This window comes from Dipodomys merriami, unplaced genomic scaffold (genome assembly GCF_024711535.1).
Source record: "Dipodomys merriami isolate MVZ:Mamm:240054 unplaced genomic scaffold, mDipMer1.0.p SCAF_1, whole genome shotgun sequence".
NCBI classification, from domain to species: domain Eukaryota; kingdom Metazoa; phylum Chordata; class Mammalia; order Rodentia; family Heteromyidae; genus Dipodomys; species Dipodomys merriami.
In genome coordinates this window covers 88,397,265-88,419,327 of record NW_027202270.1, presented here as the reverse complement: position 1 = coordinate 88,419,327, position 22,063 = coordinate 88,397,265, and the positions used below count along the sequence as shown (strand labels likewise).

Genomic DNA, 22,063 nt, shown 5'->3' with positions numbered 1-22,063 from the left:
AAATTACCTTAATATTCAACCAATTTTGAAGAGTCTTAAGAGGAGGCTTAACAGTAGCTGGAATAGGATAAACACTGAAGTAAAACCATTCTGCTTACTTGGAGAAATTCAATTTAATGTGTGTGTGTGTGTGTGTGTGTGTGTGTGTGTGTGTGTGTGTGTGTGTGTGTGTACAGAAAATAGACAAAATTTATACTAGGAATATATAAGTAATTTTATAAAGTAATCCTAAGTATTATATAAACATTATAGGCTTATATAAATATATTATATTTTTATTATATACTTCTTATTCCTGAAAAGTGAGTGGAGTGGGGTGTGGGACTGGATTTGGGAAACAGATCTTACAATTTTATTTTATGTTTTATTTTATGTATTTAATTGTTTCTCTTTTTTATCTTATATTAAGTGCACAAAAGGCTTCATTGTGATATTCTTACTGATTTTTAATTTTAATTAGAGTTTTAAAGAAATCTTGAAAGGACATTAACATTTCATCACAGACATGTAAGTTGTAGGAAGTGACTATGAAGAGAACAGATTAGCAGATAAACAGACAACTTGTGCTGGAGACAAGAGAAGGATGATGGCAGAGCAGTTGAACAGCAAGAAGGCTAATGTGTTGGATCACTTTTTACCTTTTTTTTTGGGTACAGTATCTGTATGTCAGGCTCCACTTGTTTATTTTTGATTTTTTATGCTCACTTTGTCATATTCATAAAATTTATGTGAATCAATGTTACAAAAATTTTGCCATATGTTCTTTTCTTCCAGGAGTTTTACATTTTCAAGCCTTGTGCTTAGATATTTAGCTCATTCTGAGAAGATTTTTTAGTATGGTATGAGTGTACATTTTTGTATGTACATTTTTAGTTTTTCTATTAACATTTATCAAAAATATCATTTGAGCATTATAAAAGGTATTGAGCATTATAAAGGTATTGCTCATATCTTTTTTGAAGATCATATGCTAGTGATTTATTTTTGATCTTTGTTTTCTGCTTTAGTGTTTTAAATGTTTGTCTTTATCAAGCTTGGGTCTTGTTTTTTCCTTCTCCCTATTACATGGCTTTTCAGTGTCTTTCTTATTTTCAAGTCAGTTTTAGTATGTTCTTGTATTTATAGAATCATTGAGATTTTGACTAAGTATTACTCTAAATTGTTTTTAATTGTTTTGAAAGTTTCAGTACAGTAAATTTTCTATCCCATGAAATGGGCCATCTGTCCCTGTATTTGTGTCTTGTCCAGTTACTTTCATCAATGTTTTGCATTGTCAAGTCACAAATCTTTTTATATCCATTTTTAAAAGAAATTTATTCTTTTTGATCTTGTTATAAATGTTAATTTCATATTTGGAAGGCTACTTGGTAAAGAAACAATTATATTTTTAAGATGTTAGGTTAAAAGTATATACATATTACTTTGAATAACTGGAAAACAGCTACCCTTTGAGGTAGGTAAAAAATAGAAAGGGCATACAATTTCACCAGGAAAAAGGCAGGACCACATATTTATGAGGAAGGTACAAGCAATACAAAAGGAGAGAAACTTCACTCAATAGACCAAAGGACTATTAGAAATGTGACACATGAGTTTCTTCAGAGGGAAAGATTAAGGCAAAATCAAGAATGAATGAATGAAATGTCTAGAAAATACACAATTTTGTTTCTGTTATGAATAGATACAATCATACATACGTATATATGAAAACAGGATACATCATTGAGTGGTCTGGGAAGGAATCATGGAGTTGTGGGACGGAACTTCCAGGGAAAAAAGATGCCCTCTACTTCTCTTTCTAAAAGTTGATACACCTTCTGGCCACCCCTCTTTAAAGTTATGTAAGTCAGGTAATATGTACATTTCTTTTTTTTTGTACATTTCTTTTTTGAACAGTTTTCCCTCATTTTCTCCCAGGTTTTTCCTTGTGGACCCTCCTTTCTAACAAGTTGTATAGTTCATTTTTAACATAGCACCTCGTGATTATCACTGCTCAATTAATTTACTTTTTGTCCCACTATTTCTGTGCTTCCCCTTACACTCCCCAAATCAGATACATACAAGACAAAAAGCACAAAAATTTAAAAAAAAGCAACAAAAAAGGAAAAACAAAGAAAAGAAAAAGAAAACAAAACTCCACATAAAATAAAATAAAAAACCTCTTGTTTCCATTTCTTGGAACACATTTCACAAAACAATATTTTATATGAACATATGAGCCTTTGTGATACTCCTCTTTTGGTCACACTATGTCAATGGTAGAGTCCTGTTTACTTAATCATATCCAAGTTTATTTTTTTGCATTTACTATCCATTGTGTTTATTTATAGATTTATAGACACATTCCACATTCTAATTACTACAAATCAGGGAAAGAAATCATGCAACCTATGTTTCTTTAGGTCTAGCTTACTTCGCTTAATAAAATTTGATCCAAGTCTGTCCATTTACTTATGAATGGGGTAATGGCATTCTTTCTGATTGAAGCACAGAATTCCATTGTGTATATATACCACATTTTCTTGATCCACTCATTCAATGAGGGACATCTGGGTTGATTCCACAGTTATGGTAAACAATGCTGTAATCAACATGGTTGTGCTGGTGGCTTTAGTGTAGTTTTGTTTGTGGTCAATTGGATAGATGCTCAGAAGTGGAATTGCTATGTCATAGGGAAGCTCTATGTTTAGTCTTCTTTTTTTATTGTGAAAATACCGTACAGAGGAGTTACAATTACATGGGCAAGGTAATGAGTGCATTTCTTATTAAGCATTGTTGCCTCCTCCTTTATTTCCCTTTATCATCACTTCCCATCTCCCCCCCTCCCCTTCCCTCCTCCCCCCATGCCAAAGTTGTAAAGTTCATTTCGAACATAACATCTTGTACATCTCATTGTTGCAATGGGTCCACCTGTATCCTTATTTAAACAATTTGTTTCTTTCCCTTCCCCTCCAAAAATTATACCAACATCAAATACAGTGAAAACAGGGGTTATATTGTGGGGGAGGGACATACAAAGCAACAAAGAAGTAATCTTATAAATGTGTTAGAAACAATCGCATGAAAGAAAAAAAAACATTTGAATACATATCTTAGGGTTCATTTCCCTAACATCAACTTATCTGACGTTTTCTGCTTGACTCAGACATATACTAGTTATTGCAAATAAGGGAAACCATGGGACCTATGTTTCTTTGGGCATGGCTTACTTCATTTAATACAAATTTTTTATTTATTTTTGTTTTTTTGTTTTTTTTTTTGGTCCGGTTGTGGGGCTTGAACTCTGGGCCTGGGCGCTGTCCCTCAGCTCTTCAGCTCAAGGCTAGCGCTCTACCACTTGAGCCACAGCATCACTTCCGGCTTTTTTCTTTTTGCTTATGTGGTGCTGAGGAATCGAACCCAGGGCCTCATGCATGCAAGGCAAGTGCTCTACCACTGAGCCAACTTCCCAGCCCCTTAATACAAATTTTTCTGAGTCTTTTCATTTCCCTAACAAATGGGGCAATGTCATTCTTTCTGATGGAGGCATAAAATTCCATTTTGTATATATATACCACATTTTCTTGATCCATTCGTCTACTGAGGGGCATCTGGGTTGGTTGCATATCTTAGCTATGGTAAATAATGCTGCCAAACCATACTGCTTTTCAGAGTGGTTGAACAAGTTGACATTCCTACCAACAGTGTAGTAGCATTCCCTTTTAGCCACATACCTGCCAGCATCTGTTATTGTTAGTTTTCTTGATAATGGCTAGTCTAACTGGGGTGAGGTGGAATCTCAATGTTATTTTGATTTGCATTTCTTTTACGGCCACAGATGTTGAACATGTCTTCATGTGTCTATTGGCCATTCTTACTTCTTCTTCTGAAGATTCTTTAAGTCTTTACCCACTTGTTAATTGAGTTGTTGTTCCTTTGAGGATTTGTTTATGGGGGGGGTTAATTATTTGAGCTAAGTATATTTTAGATATGGGGCCCTTGTCTTATGCATAACTAATAAAGATCTTCTCCACTTCTGTTGGCTTTCTATTTATCTTTGTAGCTAGGTGCTTTGCTATGCAGAAAATCTTCAGCTTCATGCAATCCCATTCATCCCATTCATCACCCACACATCCATGATGTGATTCTGGATCTTAGGAAGTTTGGACCTGTACCTAGGAGCTCTAGTGTTTCCCCTATCCCTTCCTATAATAGTTTCATTGTATGGAGAAGGGTCTATAATTCTCTTTCTTTGATGTGTCCCTATCTGGTTTTGGGATAAAGGCTATGCTGGATTCACAGAATGAGTTTGGTAGTGATCTTTTGCTTTCAATTTCATTGAAGTGTTTGAAGGATGTTGGAGTGAGTTCTCCTTTGAAGGCCTTCTAGAATTCAGTTGTTAATCCATCTGGTCCTGGGCTTTTCTTGGATGGGAAGTCTTCTGTTACCATTCATATTTCATTGCTTGCTATATGCCTATTTAGTTGGTTTAAATCCTCTTGGCTTAATTTGGGTATATCAGTATTCTCTAGGAATTCTTCCATTTTTTCCAGATTTTTCCAATTTAGTGGGAAATATTTGCTTATAATATTTTGATTTTTACTTGTTTTCTGTCATGAGATTCCCATTTTTGTCTTTACTTTTATTTATTTTGGTGTGTTCTCTTTTGTTCAGGTTTGCTAAGGATTTATTAATTTTGTTATATTTTTTAAAGAACCAACTTTTTATTTTATTTTATTTTATTTTATTTTATTTGAGAACATACTGTACAGAGGGGGTACAATTACATGGGCAGGATAATGCATACATTTCTTACCAAGCATTGCAGCCTCCTCCTTTGTTTACCCTTCACCTCCCTTCCCAGCCTCCCCCCTCCCCCCACCCAATCATACCCCCCTTTCCCCCCACACCAACATTGTAAAGCTGGTTTTGACATGACATTTTGTACTTCTCATTGTTGCAACAGGTCCACCTGAATCCTTAAACGACTTGTTTGTCCCCATCTCCTCCACATGTTATACTGACATCAAATATAGTGAAAGCGGGGGTGACACTGTGGGGGAGGGACATACAAAGCAACAAAGAAATAAAAATATGGAACGCTTCACGAATTTGCGTGTCATCCTTGCGCAGGGGCCATGCTAATCTTCTCTGTATCGTTCCAATTTTAGTATATGTGCTGCCGAAGTGAACACAAGAACCAACTTTTTGTTTCATTGATTCTTTCTATGGGTTTTAAGTTTTAGATTCATTTATTTCTGGTTTAATTTTTATTTTTCATTTCCATGTACTAGTTTGTGGTTTGGCTTATTCCTCTTTTACAATGAGTTTGATGTGCATCACTAGAGTATTCATTTGAGATTTCTCCAATTTATTGATGGATGTAAGCACTCAAAGCTATGAATTTTCCCTTGAGATCTGCCTCTGCTGTGTCACAGAGGAGCTTCCATTTTGTGTGTTTATTTTTTGTTAAGTTCCATAAACATTTCTATTCTGATCTCTTCAGTAACCCACTCATCACTCAAACGTGGTTTTTTTTCAGTCTCCTTGAGTTAGAGCATTTTCTGTTATGGCTTCTTGTGTTTAACTCTAATTTTATTTCACTGTAGTCTAACAGAATGTGGGGAAAAGCTTCAACTTCATAGATTTGCTCTGTGACCTAACATATGATCTGATTTGGAGAATGTTCCATGAACTGCTGAGAAGAATTTATATTCTGATACTGTTAGGTGAAATATTCTGTAGATGTTTCAAGTATAGTTGGTCAATGCAATTATTTAGGGCTAAGGTTTCTGTTGAGTTTTGCTAGTATGATCTTTCTGGAGGTGACAGTGCTGTGTTGAAGTCAACAACAATCAATGTGTTTGGCTCTATGTGGGTTTTTAGGTTAAATTGTATTTGTTTCATGAAGTTGGGTGCTCCAGTATTTGGCACATAAATATTTACAATTGTTTTATCCTTCTGTAGTAGATACACCTTTTAAAAAATTTATTGTGAAAATATAGATGCATCTTTATCAGCATGTAACAGTCTTCTTTGTTTCTTCTCACAGTTCACAGATAGGAGATGGTTCTCAACTGCAGCCTGGATTCTGCAGCACACTTGGATGTGAGCAGGGCTGTGGTATATTTAGAATCTTCAGTGTTCCTTGATACAGAGCAGTGGCTAGCACCTGAGTTCCTACTCTCAGCACAATGAGGAAACATACTTAGTTTTTAAGTCCTGTAGGTTTTTGTTTTTTGTGTTTTTTTAAAATGAGATTTTAGAGACTTTCAGTTTTGTATTTCCAAAGTGCTTGGTTGAACATAGACCAGGCTGGAATGCTGTGGACCTTGTCCTTGTTCACTGGTGTGGGGCATGATTGCCTCCCATGGGATGGTCTTTTGTTTGCTGGAACAGAGTGGTGGCGTGCAAGGGTATCAGATTCTTTTGCTCTTTTCAAAATGGCACCACTTCTCCAGTAAGTGTTTCTGGCCAGGTGCTCTAGAAGCCTTTTTGACACTCTCAAAAATGACACTCTTCCCTGGTGAAGGAAGAGATTGCCAGCCAGATACCATTTTCCAGGAGTGGAGGAAATTTTTTATGTCCAATACTCACAGCTCCTGGTGATGCTTCAGATGGTCATGATACGGTGAATTGTCTCTGCGTCTGAATGTGCTGGCTTAGCTATGGGTTCCCATTTCTGCTTTTTTCCTGTGCTGGCTCTTTAAATTCTGTGTGAAGGTATTTGCAAAGTTCTGCACTAAAGCTATGCGCAAAGCCTGCAGGCATGGCTGCTGCTGCTGTGTGGCCTGCTGGTTTCTATCTTCTTAGGCAATTGGTTTATAATTTTTGATGTATAACAGTGTACAATTATAGTTTATTTGGTTTGACACTCTAGACATGGAGTGCCTGATGGGGCCCTAAATTATGCTTCTTCAGGGAGTTTAGGTTGTTCCCCTATTCTCTTTCTTAGTATTCCTGTGATGTAATTTTATATTGCTCTCCATCTAACATTCTCTTTCCTCTGCTACTTCTAATCCCCCCAAGCATTGTTATAATTCAAAATTCTTACCTATTTCCCAATTTTCTATTCTCTGCTTCTCTTTCTCTTTATCTACTTCTTTATAGTTGCCCAGGCAGTTAATGACAGGTCTCTTATATGATAAATTGCCTTTTATCCAATCATTTTTCATGGGGCAGCAGAACTCAGAGAGTAAAGCTAAGGATGTCCTCACCAAGCACCAGGAAAGTTAAGATCAGGACTAAATTTTATACTTCAGATATTTCAAAAGCTATACTTACCTTTCCACTTGATTCTCCTCCCAACCCATCAGACGTAGAAGCCTTCTCAAGGTTGATGTTCTCTACTCAATGTTTATCACCATGTGATTTAGCACCTGTGCTGGAATTTTTATTATCTTTTCAATGATTCATCTATTTCAGGGTTTGAAAGTAAATATTTATTTTAGAGTTGCTATATGTGCTTATCTCAGCTCCTTTGAGAGCTTAACCAGAGGCAAAATTTGAGCATAAATTTTAAGAGATAATGGTCACATTGGAGAAGAAGGAACATGGAGTATGATAGCATGTAAACTTGATACTATGGCCTGTGAAATGTGTGGAAAGGTAACAATTCATCTGTACTTCCTCCTCTAGTTCTTTACAGTTTATTAAGCAGATATTTGGGAGCTCTAGTGACTTCTGAAGAACTGAGTCTGGAACTTGTAAGATATGTTGTTATTTTGGAGTAGGAAATTGTTACTATAAACTGGACAAAATGCCCATACCAAATGACCTATATTGTATATTTCTTAATGATTCTGATATTATTAAAGCTTTATAAATGGACTTAATTTGATACAGTATACCATTCGCTTTATTTAAAAATAAACTTCCCAATACTTTTTTAAAATTAATATCACATACCAGGACCATATTTAATAATTTGGAGATATTGTATATAAAGTGTCATATGTAAATGACAAGCAGTTAATAAATACAAATACATGTTTTTGAAGTAAAAGAAATACTTTATGGGATGGGAAGGTGGCTAAGTGGTAGAGTGCTTGTCTTGCATGCATGAGGCCCTGGGTTTGATTCCTCAGAACCACATAAGCAGAAAAGTCAGAAGTGGTGCTGTGGCTCAAGTGGTAGCCTTAAGCTGAAGAGATGAGAGACAGCATCCAGGCCCAGAGTTCAGGCCCCACAATTAACAACAACAAAAAATACTTTACTAGGTTGACCTCTGATTATGAGAACGGTCAGCACATATGTGGTTTGTGAAGAATGTAACTCTTGTTTATTAATTTTACTTTTTTTGTGGTAGTTGAAGAAAATGTGTGAGGACACTGGCCAAACCAGAAATCATTCACTGAGTAGAGGAGAGTTCTACTTTCTTCCATTAGAAGTAGCTCATCTCTTTAAACATACAAGACAAATTCGAAGTTTAATCTTTTGTTAAATCAATTATCATTAATTTATAAAGCCCCAAATCTAGCAACTGTTATTAAAGTTAGGATTTCTCTCCAAGGTAATGTATGAAGTGAAAACTTCCCCAGTATACAAACAGAATCAGATATATAAAGCCAAGTTAGTTATTGCTTTGATGGTGGTTATAGAAGAAACAATTTGCATCCAACCAGTTCCACTTTTTATTAGGTCAATATATTTCCATTACATTTCTTGATTTCAGAGATGTAAATGATTGTTGAATGAATATATTTCAGGTACCAAAAAGGAAATGCAATATAAGTAATAAGGTATCAGCAATTTACAATTATACTGAAAATATTTCAGATGAGGTTGTGAATTAAGTATTTTGTTAATAAGTTTCTAGGCAACTTACTCACATTGGATTCACTTTTCATCTGTGTAATAAAATATAAAGAACCTCCTTTGAATACACCATGTTTGTGTAAGGGGAACCCTCAAAAATCATTCCTGTAAGTCCAGAAAGCTTCCTTGGTTCTTCTTAAAAGGAGTATTGAACAGTTGTACTGTACTTTGAGAAACAGGAAACTTCCTACTTGTTGTTATTGCATCTCTCCATATAGTATCTGGTATTCTTGTTTATTACACTTGAGAGAGTTATCTTTGAAAAATTTTTGGGCAGCAATTAAAAGACATATTTTAAAATAAAATTATGACTCCTATTTTAATGTAAGAAAGATATTTAGAGATAACTAGTATAATTATCTCTGTCACACTGCAAAAATAATGAAATAAAATATGGTCCTCAAATCACTTGATACTGTTTGAAATGAAATGAGCAGGGATCTGATTAATGGTTGACACTTAACATTTATCTTCCCCATTAACTCAGTTTTTTGGTTAAAAAAGTAGCTATGAAATTCCAAGTTTGGGTACTTTCTGATCTACTATTTTATAGATAAGTCTATTAGTTGGTTTCATTAAGGTCTTTCAAATAAAAGATGTGGTAAGATAAAATAAAAGAAGTGGTAAGATTGCACTCTATGTTGGAATTTTTAAATTTATCATCTCTTCCTTTAAATCAGAAACTACCAAATTGGACATAATATGATTAATATTCATCTTAAAATAATATTCATCTTAAAACTATGTTGGTAACCTATTTTACATCTTCCTCAACTACAAAGTTTATATCTTCTGCATTTAGAAACTTAGTTATATATAAATTTTCTACAGAAAATTTAATTACTTAAATAAGACTAGCCTGTTATATAATAGCTGATCTTTTTTTTCTGTCTCAGAAACATTTTATTTACTGATACATTTTCCAATGCAGCAAATTTGTAATCTCATCAAGATGTGCTTATGACCTAAAACATTCATTTTTTTTCTCTTACACATAAAAAAAGTCTATCATCTAGCATGCAATTCAGAGTATGGAAATTGGCATAGGAACTAATTACAGCTCACAAAGGAAAAGATTCTGTTGTTTTGATGGATACGTGTTTTCCCAGCGTTTCTGTTATTTCCGTTGGTAATTATAGAAAATAGTTTGTAGTAGGGAAAATTGTGGTTCTCTGAGCATTTTTACTCTGTTGCCTTGTTGTTTTTGGTCTTTTGTAACTTTTTTTTTCCAGGGCTGAGGACCCAACCCAGGGCCTTGCCCGCGCAGGGTGGGCGCCTTTCTGCTGGGCTAAACCCCCAGCCCCTGTGCATTTCTATTCTAACTCATGAGAAGGCAGTGTTCCTGGCAAATATTTTGGAATCCATCTGGAATGAAGCGATGACAAGTCCTTTGTTGTTTCAGTGTCTTTCTTGATCTGCAACACAGAGAGTCCAGGACGAAGGAGCCAGACAGTGCGGTCAAGCAGATTCTACTCAACAATAGCAAGAACCACAAGGAGCAGACATCTACATCCTGAGTTCTCAGACCAGAGACGACCCAGGAACCAAGACTCAATGTGAGTAGAAGCCTGACGTGTCCTCACTCCTTCCCAGGGAGCAGAAGAGGGAAGGCCACCCCCCCCCCCCCCACTACTGGAGATCTCCATCTTTGATACTGACACAGGCTCAGCTGAACTGCTGGCTCCAACTCAGGCCTTGGAAGAAAACTAGAGACATTTAGCAGGTCACCAGAACCTAATCTGACCTGCCAGACTGAGCTACACAATAGCTGATCTTTAAGATATAAAAACTTCATTGTAATAGTTCCTACTCAAAAATAATTTCTCCTAAAAAGTTTTTTTTAAAGTAGGTATTTTTTTGGGGGGGGGTCCGGTCGTGGGGCCTGAACTCTGGGCCTGGGCGCTGTCCCTCAGCTCTTCAGCTCAAGGCTAGAGCTCTACCACTTGAGCCAAGGAGCCACTTCTGGCTTTTATTCTTTTTGCTTATGTGGTGCTGAGGAATCCAACACAGGGCCTCATGCATGCAAGGCAAGCGCTCTATCACTAAGCCACCTTCCCAGCCCTAAAGGAGGTATTTTTTGAATAAGTTTTTTATTGTAAAAATACTGTACAGAGGGGTTACAATCACATGAGCAAGGTAATGAATACATTTCTTTTTTGGTTTTTAAATTTTTTAAAATTATTTTATTGTGAAAATGCTGTACAGAGGGGTTACAATTACATAGGCAAGATAATGAATGCATTTCTTCTCAAGCATTGTTGCCTCCTCCTTTGTTTTTTCCCCTAGCATCACTTCCCTCCCACCTGCACAACTACACTCCATTCCACCTCACCTAAATTGTAAAGTTTGTTTTTCTTTTTTATTTTATTTTATTTTATTTTATTTGTGAACATACTGTACAGAGTGGTTACAATTACATGGGCAGGATAATGCGTACATTTCTTACCAAGCATTGCAGCCTCCTCCTTTGTTTACCCTTCACATCCCTTCCCAGCCTCCCCCCTCCCCCCAATCCCAATCCTTCTCCTTCCCTCCCTTCCCTCCCCCCCCCCCCCCCCGCACCGACGTTGTAAAGCTCATTTTGGACATGACAACTTGTACTTCTCATTGTTGCAACAGGTCCACCTGTATCCTTAAACAACTGGTTTTTCCCCATCTCCTCCACAAGTTATACTGACATCAAATATAGTGAAAGCGGGGGTTATACTGTGGGGGAGGGACATACAAAGCAACAAAGAGATAATCTTATAAATGCATTAGAAACACATGCATGAAAGAAAAAAACATTAAAATACATATCTAAGGGTTCATTTTCCTGACATCACATTATCTGACCTTTTCCGCTTGACTCATACATATACTAGATATTACAAATAAGGGAAACCATGGGACCTATGTTTCTTTGAGCCTGGCTTACTTCACTTAATATAATTTTTTCCAAGTTTTTCCATTTCCTAACAAATGGGGCAATGTCATTCTTTCTGATGGAGGCATAGAATTCCATTGTGTATATATACCACATTTTCTTGTTCCATTCATCTACTGAGGGGCATCTGGGTTGGTTCCAGATCTTAGCTATGGTAAATAATGCTGCAATAAACATTGTTGTGCTAGTAGCTTTAGTGTGGTCTTGTTTGTAAACATTTGGGTAAATGTCCAAAAGTGGGATTGCTGGGTAATAGGGGAGATCTATGTGAAGTCTTTTGAGGAACCTCCATAGTGCTTTCCAAAGTGGTTGAACAAGTTTACATTCCCACCAACAATGAAGTAAGGTTCCTTTCTGTCCACATCCCCTCCAGCATCTGTTGTTGTTAGAGTTCTTGATTTTTGCCGTTCTAACTGGAGTGAGGTGATATCTCAATGTTGTTTTGATTTGCATTTCTTTTATGGCTAGGGATGTTGAACATTTCTTCATGTGTCTATTGGCCATCCTTCTTTCTTCTTCAGAGAAGTTTCTCTTTAAGTCTTTCGCCCACTTATTTATTGGGCAGTTGTTTCTTTGAGGATTTGTTGTTGGGGGTTTAATTTTTTGAGTTCCAAGTATATTTTAGGTATGAGACCCTTGTCCATTGTATGGCTAGTAAAGATCTTCTCCCAATCGGTGGGCTTTCTATTGATCTTGCTAGCTATGTCATTTGCCCTGCAGAAGCTCTGCAACTTTATGCAATCCCATTTGTCCAACCTTTCTTTGATTTGTTGTGTTTCCGGTCTGTATTCAAAAAATTTCGGCCTGAGCCAAGGAGACCTAGGGTTTCTCCTCTTCCATCCTGTAATGTTTTCAGAGTGTCTGCTTTGACTTCAAGGTCTTTGATCCATTTGGAGTTGATTCTGGTGAAGGGTGATATATAAGGATCTAGCTTTAGTTTTCTACATGTAGTTAACCAATTTTGCCAGCACCATTTACTGAAGAGGCTGTCTTTCTTCCATTCTATTGTTTTAGCTCCCTTATCGAAGATTAGATGGCTATAGGTCTGTAGGTTCATTTCTGGGTTTTCAATTCTATTCCATTGGTTCTGAGGTCTGTTCTTATGCCAATACCAAGCTGTTTTGATTACTATGGCTTTATAGTAGAGTTTGAAATTTGGTATTGATATTCCTCCAGCAGTGTTCTTTCCGTTGAGGAGCGTTTTTGCTATTCGGGGTCTTTTATTGTTCCATATGAATTTTTGGATTGCCTCTTCTATTTCCTTGAAGAATGAGGTTGGAATTTTGATAGGTATTGCGTTGAATTTGTAGATAGCCTTGGGAAGTATTGCCATTTTCACGATGTTAATCTTTCCAATCCAGGAGCAAGGGAGGCTTTGCCATTTTTTTTAAAGTTTGTTTTTCAACATAGTGTCTTATACATCTCATTGTTACAATGGGTCAACCTGAATCCCCATTTAAACATTATGTTTTTTTACCCTCCCCTTCCCAAATTAGACTGACATCAAATACAGTAAAAGGGGGCTATACCATGGGGGAGGAACATAAAAAGCAACAAAAAAAATCACATAGTACCTTATAAATACATTAGAAACAATAGCAAGAAAGAAAAAACCACTTGTGTCCCCATCTTGGGGTTCATTTCGCTTAACATCATCTTATCTGGTCATATGCACATAGCTTTTGACCTTTTCTGTTTGTCCCAGACATATAATAATTATTTCAAATAAGGGAAACCATGGGACCTATGTTTTTTTGGGCTTGGCTTACTTCACTTAACATAATTTTTTCCCAAGCCTTTCCATTTCCTAACAAATGGGGCAATGCCATTCTTTCTGATGGAGGCATAGAATTCCATTGTGTATATATACCACATTTTCTTGATCCATTCATCTACTGAGGGGCACCTGGGTTGGTTCCATATCTTAGCTATGGTAAATAATACTGCACTAAACATAGTCGTGCTGGTAGCTTTAGAGTGGTCTTGTTTGTGATCATTTGGGTAAATGCCCAAAAGTGGCATTGCTGGGTCATAGGGGAGCTCTACGTGGAGTCTTTTGAGGAACCTCCGTACTGATTTCCAAAGCGGTTTGAACAAATTTACACTCCCACCAACAATGCAGTAGGGTTCCCTTCTGGCTACATCTTCTCCAGCATCTGTTATTTATTAGAGTTCTTGATTATAGCCATTCTAACTGGGGTGAGGTGGAATCTCAATGTTATTTTGATTTACATTTTTTTTCATGGCTAGAGAGGTTGAGTATTTCTTCCTGTGTCTATTGGTCATCCTTCTTTCTTCTTTAGAGAAGTTTCTCTTTAAGTCTTTAGCCCACTTATTTATTGTGCAATTGTTTCTTTGAGGATTTGTTGTTGGGGGATTTAATTTTTTGAGTTCCTGGTATATTTTACATGAGAGTTTGAAATTTGGCATTGATATTCCTCCAGCGCTGTTCTTTCTGTTAAGGATCGTTTTTGCTATTTGGGTCTTTTGTTGTTCCATATGAATTTTTGGATTGCTTCTCATATTTCATTGAGGAATGAGGTTGGGATATTAATCGGTATCTGATTGAATTTGTAGATAGTCTTGGGAGGTGTTACCATTTTCATGATGTTGATCCTTCTGATCTAGGAGCATGGGAGGTTTTTCCACTTCCTAAATTCTGCTTTGATTTCCTTTTTCAGGTTTTTAAAGTTTGCATCATAGAAGTCCCTCACTTCTTTAGTTAAGTTAATTTCTAGGTATTTTATTTTGGGGGGGGAATTACAAAAGGAGTTGCTTTCCTGATTTCAGTGACACTCTTCTCATTGTTGGCATAGAGAAAAGTCATTGTTTTTTGAGGGTTAATTTTATACCCTGGTACTTTGTCAAAGTTTTGAATCAGCTGAAGTAATTTGGGAGTGGAGTCGGTGGGATTCTTTAAATACAAGATCATATCATCTGCATAGAGGGAGAGTTTTATTTCATCTTTCCCTATTTGGAGCCCCTTTATGTTTCCATCTTTTCTTATTGCTGTAGCTAGTCATTCTAACATTAAATTGAAGAAAAGCGGGGATAGTGAATATCCTTGTTTGTTCCTGAGTTAAGAGGAAATGGCTTTAGTTTTTCTCCATTAAGTGTAATGCTGGCTGTAGTTTTGTCATACACAGCCTTTATTGTATTGAGGAATGTTCCATGGACTCCTGATTTTTCTTTCTTTCTTTCTTTCTTTCTTTCTTTCTTTCTTTCTTTCTTTCTTTCTTTCTTTCTTTCTTTCTTTCTTTCTTCTCTCTCTCTCTCTCTCTCTCTCTCTCTCTCTCTCTCTCTCTCTCTCTCTCTCTCTCTCTCTCTCTCTCTCTCTCTGTCTTTCTTTCTTTCTTTCTTTCTCACTCATGGGGCTTGAACTCTGGGCCTCAATGCTGTCCCTGAAGTCTTCAGCTCAAGGTGAGCACTCTACTGCTTGAGCTACAGTGCCACTTCCAGTTTTCTAGTGGTTTATTGGAGATAAGAGTCTCACGGACTTTCCTGCCCGGGCTGGCTTTGATACGAGACCCTCAGATCTCAGCCTCCTGAGTAGCTAGGATTACAGGTGTGAGCCACCAGCAGCTGGCTGGGTGTTGGATCTTGTCAAATGCTTTTTCTGATGTCAGGCGCCGGTGACTCATGCCTATAATGCTAGTTACTCAGGAGGCTGAGATCTGAGTATTGTGGTTCAAAGTTAGCCCAGACAGGAAAGTCCGTGAAACTCTTATACCCAATAAGCCACTAGAAATCCAGAAGTGGTACGGTGGCTATAATATCTAGGCTGTCTTCAATCCCGGATTTTCTGCATGGTCTAAACTACTGTCAAAACTTTCTACTTTGTTTTTTATTTCCTTTCCTTCTAGTTTGTCGGCTTTGATGGCTTCAAATTCTTTGTTGGAGCTTTTTTTAAGATTTTGTATGAACTTTTTTACTTCCTTAAATTGGTGTTCTGTATTTATTCTCAAATCACTTAGTTGATTAGTTATGGTTTCCTTGGACTCCTTTCTTTCTGACAGGCTCCATTCAGCACTCCCTTTGTGGTCTACCTGAATTTCTTCAGCTGTCGGTTTATGGGGTTTATGGATTCCATGAATGCCTTTATTGATCTTTGTCTATTCTCATCCCGCTCATGCAATTCCTGTGTTTCTCTTTGACTGTTCTCGTCTGCTCATGCAATTCCTGTGTTTCTCTTTGACTGTTCTCAGCCGGCTCACACAGTTCCTGTATTAATCTTTGAGTAGCTTCCTCATGCTCATGAGATTCCTGTAGTAATTTTTGGTTAGCCTCAACATGCTTGTGAAGTTCCTGTATTAATCTTTGGTTTGCTTCAATGTTTATGTTTTCCTGTTGAAGAAACTGCTTTCCTCAGTTTCTGGTCTCACATTAATATCTTTGATTATAATTTTGTTGTCATCTTATTCTTAATTTATGAAATCCTAAATTTAGCTAAAGTCACTAAAGTTTAATACCACTTCATTAAATCCCAACAACCTAAAACATGAGGTATAAGGTTTTCTAGAAACTACTTGAGTATTAAAAAACCTAGTTAATTATTGCTTTAAAGTTGGTAACAGTAGACACTATACATATTTACAAATAATAGCTTACATTATAGATCAGGCGTAGTAGCTCACATATATAACTGTAGCTCCTCAAGAGGCAGAGGTGAAGATCAAAGTTTAAGATCCTTCAGGCAAACTATAAAATCTCCATCTCAATCAATAAGTTGTCATGATTTCATGTACTGTTCTCAGCTACTGAAAGGAAGGAGGCAAGAAGATCATGGTATATAGTTGAATCTGAGCAAAGAATAAGACACTACCCAAACTTTCTAAAACAAAAAAGTACTGAGAGCGTGGGTCAATTTCAAGTGTGCCTGCCTTGCAAGCCTGAGACCCTGAGTCCAACCTCAGGATTACCAAACAAAACAAAACAAACCCAGTGGACTTTACTAATTGCTCTGAAGGAATACATAATTATAATTACAATAAGAGAAACATAAGTATCTCATAAGCCCACTGAAAATATTTTGATGGGTTTGTAAGAGATTTTGCAATAGAAACCATGTGTATAGACAATTTTTAACACGTACTTTGTATCTGTGGAATACAAACACCTGATTCCAAAACCAAATAACAAACGAATCTGAAAACTGTAGGCCATTATCCTCAGTACAGAAGGTACTGGGAAGCACACGCAGTGTGTTTAGCAGAACCTTAGGTGAGAATGCAGTCTGTGGGATCAGGCAGCGCCATAAGAAGAAGATTAGTGCTAGCGAATGCAGTCAGGGAAAGAACTGAAAGATGCAGATCAGAGAGTGAGTTTGTGGGAGGAGAGAAACAAAGAAACTATATATTAAGTGGAAAGTGAGTTAAGCAGGGGAGATAAGACCCTATGATACAGAAGTTTTAATGGAGACTTAACTTCTTCATCTAAGCTGGGAACCAGCAAAGAGCTGTAACCACCATTATAGTGATGGGAACCTGTAAGTATGCTGCCACCTGTAGGATGAAATGTAACATTTAGCGAGGGACGAAATCATTTTGGCTGCCCTAGACACCTTCCTTCCTTCCTTCCTTCCTTCCTTCCTTCCTTCCTTCCTTCCTTCCTTCCTTCCTTCCTTCCTTCCTTCCTTCCTTCTTTCCTTCCTTCCTTCCTTCCTTCCTTCCTTCCTTCCTTCCTTCCTTCCTTCCTCCCTCCCTCCCTCCCTCCCTCCCTTGCTCTCTCCCTCCCTCGGTCCCTCCCTCGGTCCCTCCCTCCCTCGGTCCCTCCCTTCCTTGCTCCCTCCCTCCCCATCTCTCTCTCTCTCTCTCTCTCTCTCTCTCTCTCTCTCTTTCTTTCTCTTTCTTTCTTTCCTTTCCTTTCTTTTCCTTCTTTCTTTTCCCTTTCTTTCCTTCTCTCTTTTTTGTACTTCTCTTTGATTTTATATGTGTATACTTCTCTTTGATTTTATGTTTGTATATATGTGTATAGCTATTGTAAAGATGATATATAAAGGGGTTACAATTACATAAGACAGGTAATGAGTATATTTCTTTTTTGTGTTTTTTATTGTAAATATATTGTTTTTTGAACAGTGTTACCTCTTCCCTTGTTTGCTCCCCATTTTTCCCTCCAGACCCTCCTCCCACACAAGTTGTATAGTTCATTTTCAGCTTAATTTCTCTTTGATTTTATTGTCCTTTAAAGTATCTTTCATCTCAATTATTTTCTAGATTTTAGTCCTTTAAATTAATTGTTTTGTTGCTGCATGTTTGATTTGGGTATTTCTTATGCTTCTTTCTTAGTTCTAATTTTCATTCTTAGTTCTAATTTTCCTTCCTTCTTTTTCTTTGCAATCATTATAAGTGAGACACAATAGTCATCTTTCTTACTTTAAAATTATATTTTTATTATCTTTATATAGTTGTATAAAGGAATTCAACAATCAATTTATAAGTAAAATATATCTTGATTGATATCATTCATTTCATCATTCTCCCCTATCCCTCCCAACTCAACCCCTTCCCTCAATTTTTATAGCTTCATAGAATATACATTAAATATATGACTATATTCTCCCTTTTCCTCTCTTCATTTATATGCCCCATGCTCTTACTTCTGCCTGACATTTTTCAAGTGCCACTTTCCTGGTATTTGTTTCATTGGATTGCAACACTTACCTTTCCTTCCAATGTTCAACCTTAAGCCATATTGTCTCCCTTTCTTTCCAGTTTTTCTACCCATCAACACTTTCATTTTGTCTTTAATTGAATAACTCTTCCTGTTTCTGTCTTCTGAATAATTTGTTTTAACTTCAGTTTTGCATCAGTGATTCAAGCAGAGCTCCCTGAATTCTGGCATGATGGCATCTGATTTTCTTTCTTTCTTTCTTTTTTATTGTGAAAATACTGTACAGAGGGGTTACAATTACATGGGCAAGATAATGAGTACATTTCCTATCAAGCATTGTTGCCTCCTCCTTTGTTTCCCCTTCCCATCCCTTCCTATCTCCCCCCCACCCCCCCACTCCCCTCCTGGCCAAAGTTGTAAAGTTCGTGTTTCGACATAATGACTTGTACATCTCATTGTTGCAATAGGTCTACCTATAAGGGATGGGATTTTCAACCAAATGTTTCATAGATATTCTATTGGAGGAAAAATTTTTATCAAAGGATGACAACATATATAGTCCACATATATTTATTTTCTTTTTATTAGTCTAAAATATATTCATAAATAAACATAATATGTGTAGTGACCCCTTGAGTACTATTTACAGCAATGTGAACATAACATCAGGATAATTAGATTAGTCTGCTGTGGATATACATAACGTTTTGTAAGATGTGGATACCAGATACAGAAACGACTCATGTTCCTTCTTCCAAAAGATCATCTGAAACACACACACACACACACACACACACACACACACACACACACACACACACACACACACACACACACACACACACACACACCAGGAAGCTATTCCTTTTCTGGCAACATATTGTCCCTAGACATAGCCTGAAGGACAGTCACTGCACTGCATCAAACAACCTTGTAGTTTGTTTTCCTTTTAGACATGAGTTCCCAAGTAAATGGTCACCATGAGCCCATCATTCAGTTATCACCTTGAGCTGGGAACCAGTGGCCCTTGCCTGTAATCCTAGCTGCTCAGAAGCCTGAGATCTCAGGATTATGGTTACAATTGTCAGCCTGGGTGGAAAGCCCGTGAGATTCTTATCTCTGATGAAAACCACCAAAAAGCTGGATATAGAGTTGTAGTGCAAGTGGTAGAATGCTAGTCTTAAGGGGGGAAAAAAAGCTCTGGGACAGTGCCCAGGCCCCGAGGGACTGGCACAAGAACAAAAACAAAGAAAAACAGATTGTTTTGATAACTCCACTGGCTGAATGCTCTCCTCTCACTCCCAGGATGATTCTTGATTTAAAAAGTCTAGTAATGGATACCACTATTGACTCCAAGGATTGTTATGGTTTTCCTTTCTTCATAGGACTTGCTTCTTCAAGTGATGTTGTATTTAACGTGAATAAAACCCTAAATTCTTAATACCTATCTAGTCATCCCTTAATAATAAACTCTGTCCTCTCTTATATTACAGATGCTGGGGCTTTTACTGTACCTACCTGTCATGGAGGTGTGGGAGTAATTCTCATTCAACAGGTTCAGTGACCTTCATACTTTAGAATATATAAAAATCACATTGGGTGTTATTTGGCACTCAGGTTTTCTGGGTTGTTCCCTAAGTCTGGCTGCTGGCTCTGTGACACATCACTAATATAAAATATTAATGGTCTGTTAGTGATGTGTTACTCATTTAAGTGTTAAAACAGAAACTCATAATAGTCTAGAGGTTAGATTTAGCCTAAATATTTCTTTTTTTTTTTTTTGTCGGTCGTGGGGCTTGAACTCTGGGCCTGGGCACTGTCCCTCAGCTCTTCAGCTCAAGGCAAGCGCTCTACCACTTGAGCTACAGCGCCACTTCCACTTTCCTGGTGGTTTATTGGAGATAGGAATCTCACGGTCTTTCCTGCCCGGGCTGGCTTTGAACCGCGATCCTCAGATCTCAGCCTCCTGAGTAGCTAGGATTACAGGCGTGAGCCACCAGCGCCCGGCTCTAAATATTTCTTACTAAGAACTCTAGTGAAAATCATATTTAATCTGAATGTAACCTTCAGCTTATTTATAACTTTTAAATTTATGTTTATTTATGCTTTTGATTTTTTTTTTAAAATTTATTTTTGGTCCGGTTGTGGGGCCTGAACTCTGGGCCTGAGCACTGTTCCTCAGCTCTTCAGCTCAAGGCTAATGCCCTACCACTTGAGCCACAGCGCCACTTCTGGCTTTTTTCTTTTTTGCTTATGTGGTGCTGAGGAATCGAACCCAGGGCCTCAGGAATGCAAGGCAAGCTCTCTACCACTGAGCCAACTTCCCAGCCCTATGCTTTTGATTCTTTAGTTAACTATGCAAAATTTTGTGAGGCTTGTTTCTTAAATACACATCATTAAAACACTTGACCAACAATCTGATTTAAGTGAACAAATATTGGAACATTGGGCTTTAGATAGACAAGATTAATTCATCTTTGATCTCAAGCAACTCACAGTATGGTAAGCTATACAGGTTGGAGAAAAAGTCATAGGGAGTCTGTCTCAGCAAAAACCCTTCCCTAAGACTAAATGTGGGGCCCTATTCCACCCACAAACACATAACTAAATACAATGCAGTCCCATGTCCATAGTATTGGACAGTCTTGGGCAAGATAATAGCTATAGGAAGGAGAAAGAAAGAAAACTTCCTGAACTTCCCTTCTTCAATTAGACACTTTAGTCCTTTGCAGCACTTTTCTCTCTTCTCCACGTTTTGTGTATGTTAGCAGAGCTACAAAGTGGCAGAACAATCCTCATTGACTACTCTTCAAACTGATGGATGCCTTGGGCTTTTTGGTGCTCACTCTGCCAAGCTCACCCACCCATGTTGAGAACAATTCAGAACAGTTATCCTGTGACATAGAGTAACTAAGTTACTTCTGTAACTCATACCCAAACTCACCCTGCTTGCAGTGCTAGATTGAGAACATTATGATGCATGCCACAGAGGGCAAGACTGTCCAATACTGTGCTGGACTTCTGGAGCATTCAGGGTTTCCTACTGCACCTCAAAAGCATTTTGCATCTGATCCTATGATCTGTTATAGAAATCATCTGTTGATTTTCTACCATTTTAATGACTGTATAACTCTTTGCATACAAACTTCTTGGTATAATTTGTATGTCTCCAAATCAGTCTACATCTTTTAACCTTTAGTCTTTAGCGTGATGGAAGATGATAGTGATCATGATGCATGTGCTTATAAATGGAAATGTTGAATTGAAATCCACTTTTACATCTACTTATAATTTTCAAACATAAGAACTTTAAAAAATCAAAAAAATTAAAAACAATTTAAAATAGTCCTTGATATGTGTAATTTACATTCTATGAAGAAGAAATAAGCTATAAGGCTGGATGTTCTTAAGAAAATTTGATGAAAAATAATAGATTGATCCAAGTAAGAAGGTGTGGGAGCAGTGTTAGGGGCACAACTTTTCCCCTACTTTACTAATGTTCAATGTTGAATTGTATTCCATTGTGCATATGTGCAACATTTAAAGACTTAATTTCTAATGCTACATAAACCTTGTAGGCTACATGTAATTGACATATTATATGATTTAATACTTAAATTAGTTTAATGAACTTACTTCCTCAAAAGTTTATATTCTTAATGGTAAAAACTTTAAAAATATTTCCTTCTATAAAAATTCCCTCTAGCCAGGCACTAGTGGCTCATAGTT

At 37.1% G+C, this 22,063-nt stretch overlaps 1 non-coding gene across 1 annotated transcript; it reads right to left on the bottom strand.

The window, feature by feature from the left end:
* Nucleotides 1-5,067: 5,067 nt before the first annotated feature.
* LOC138835616 (U6 spliceosomal RNA) lies at nucleotides 5,068-5,174 on the bottom strand. The gene has a single exon (XR_011374670.1). It is a non-coding gene; the product is annotated as a U6 spliceosomal RNA (small nuclear RNA).
* Between the last annotated feature and the right edge of the window lie 16,889 nt (nucleotides 5,175-22,063).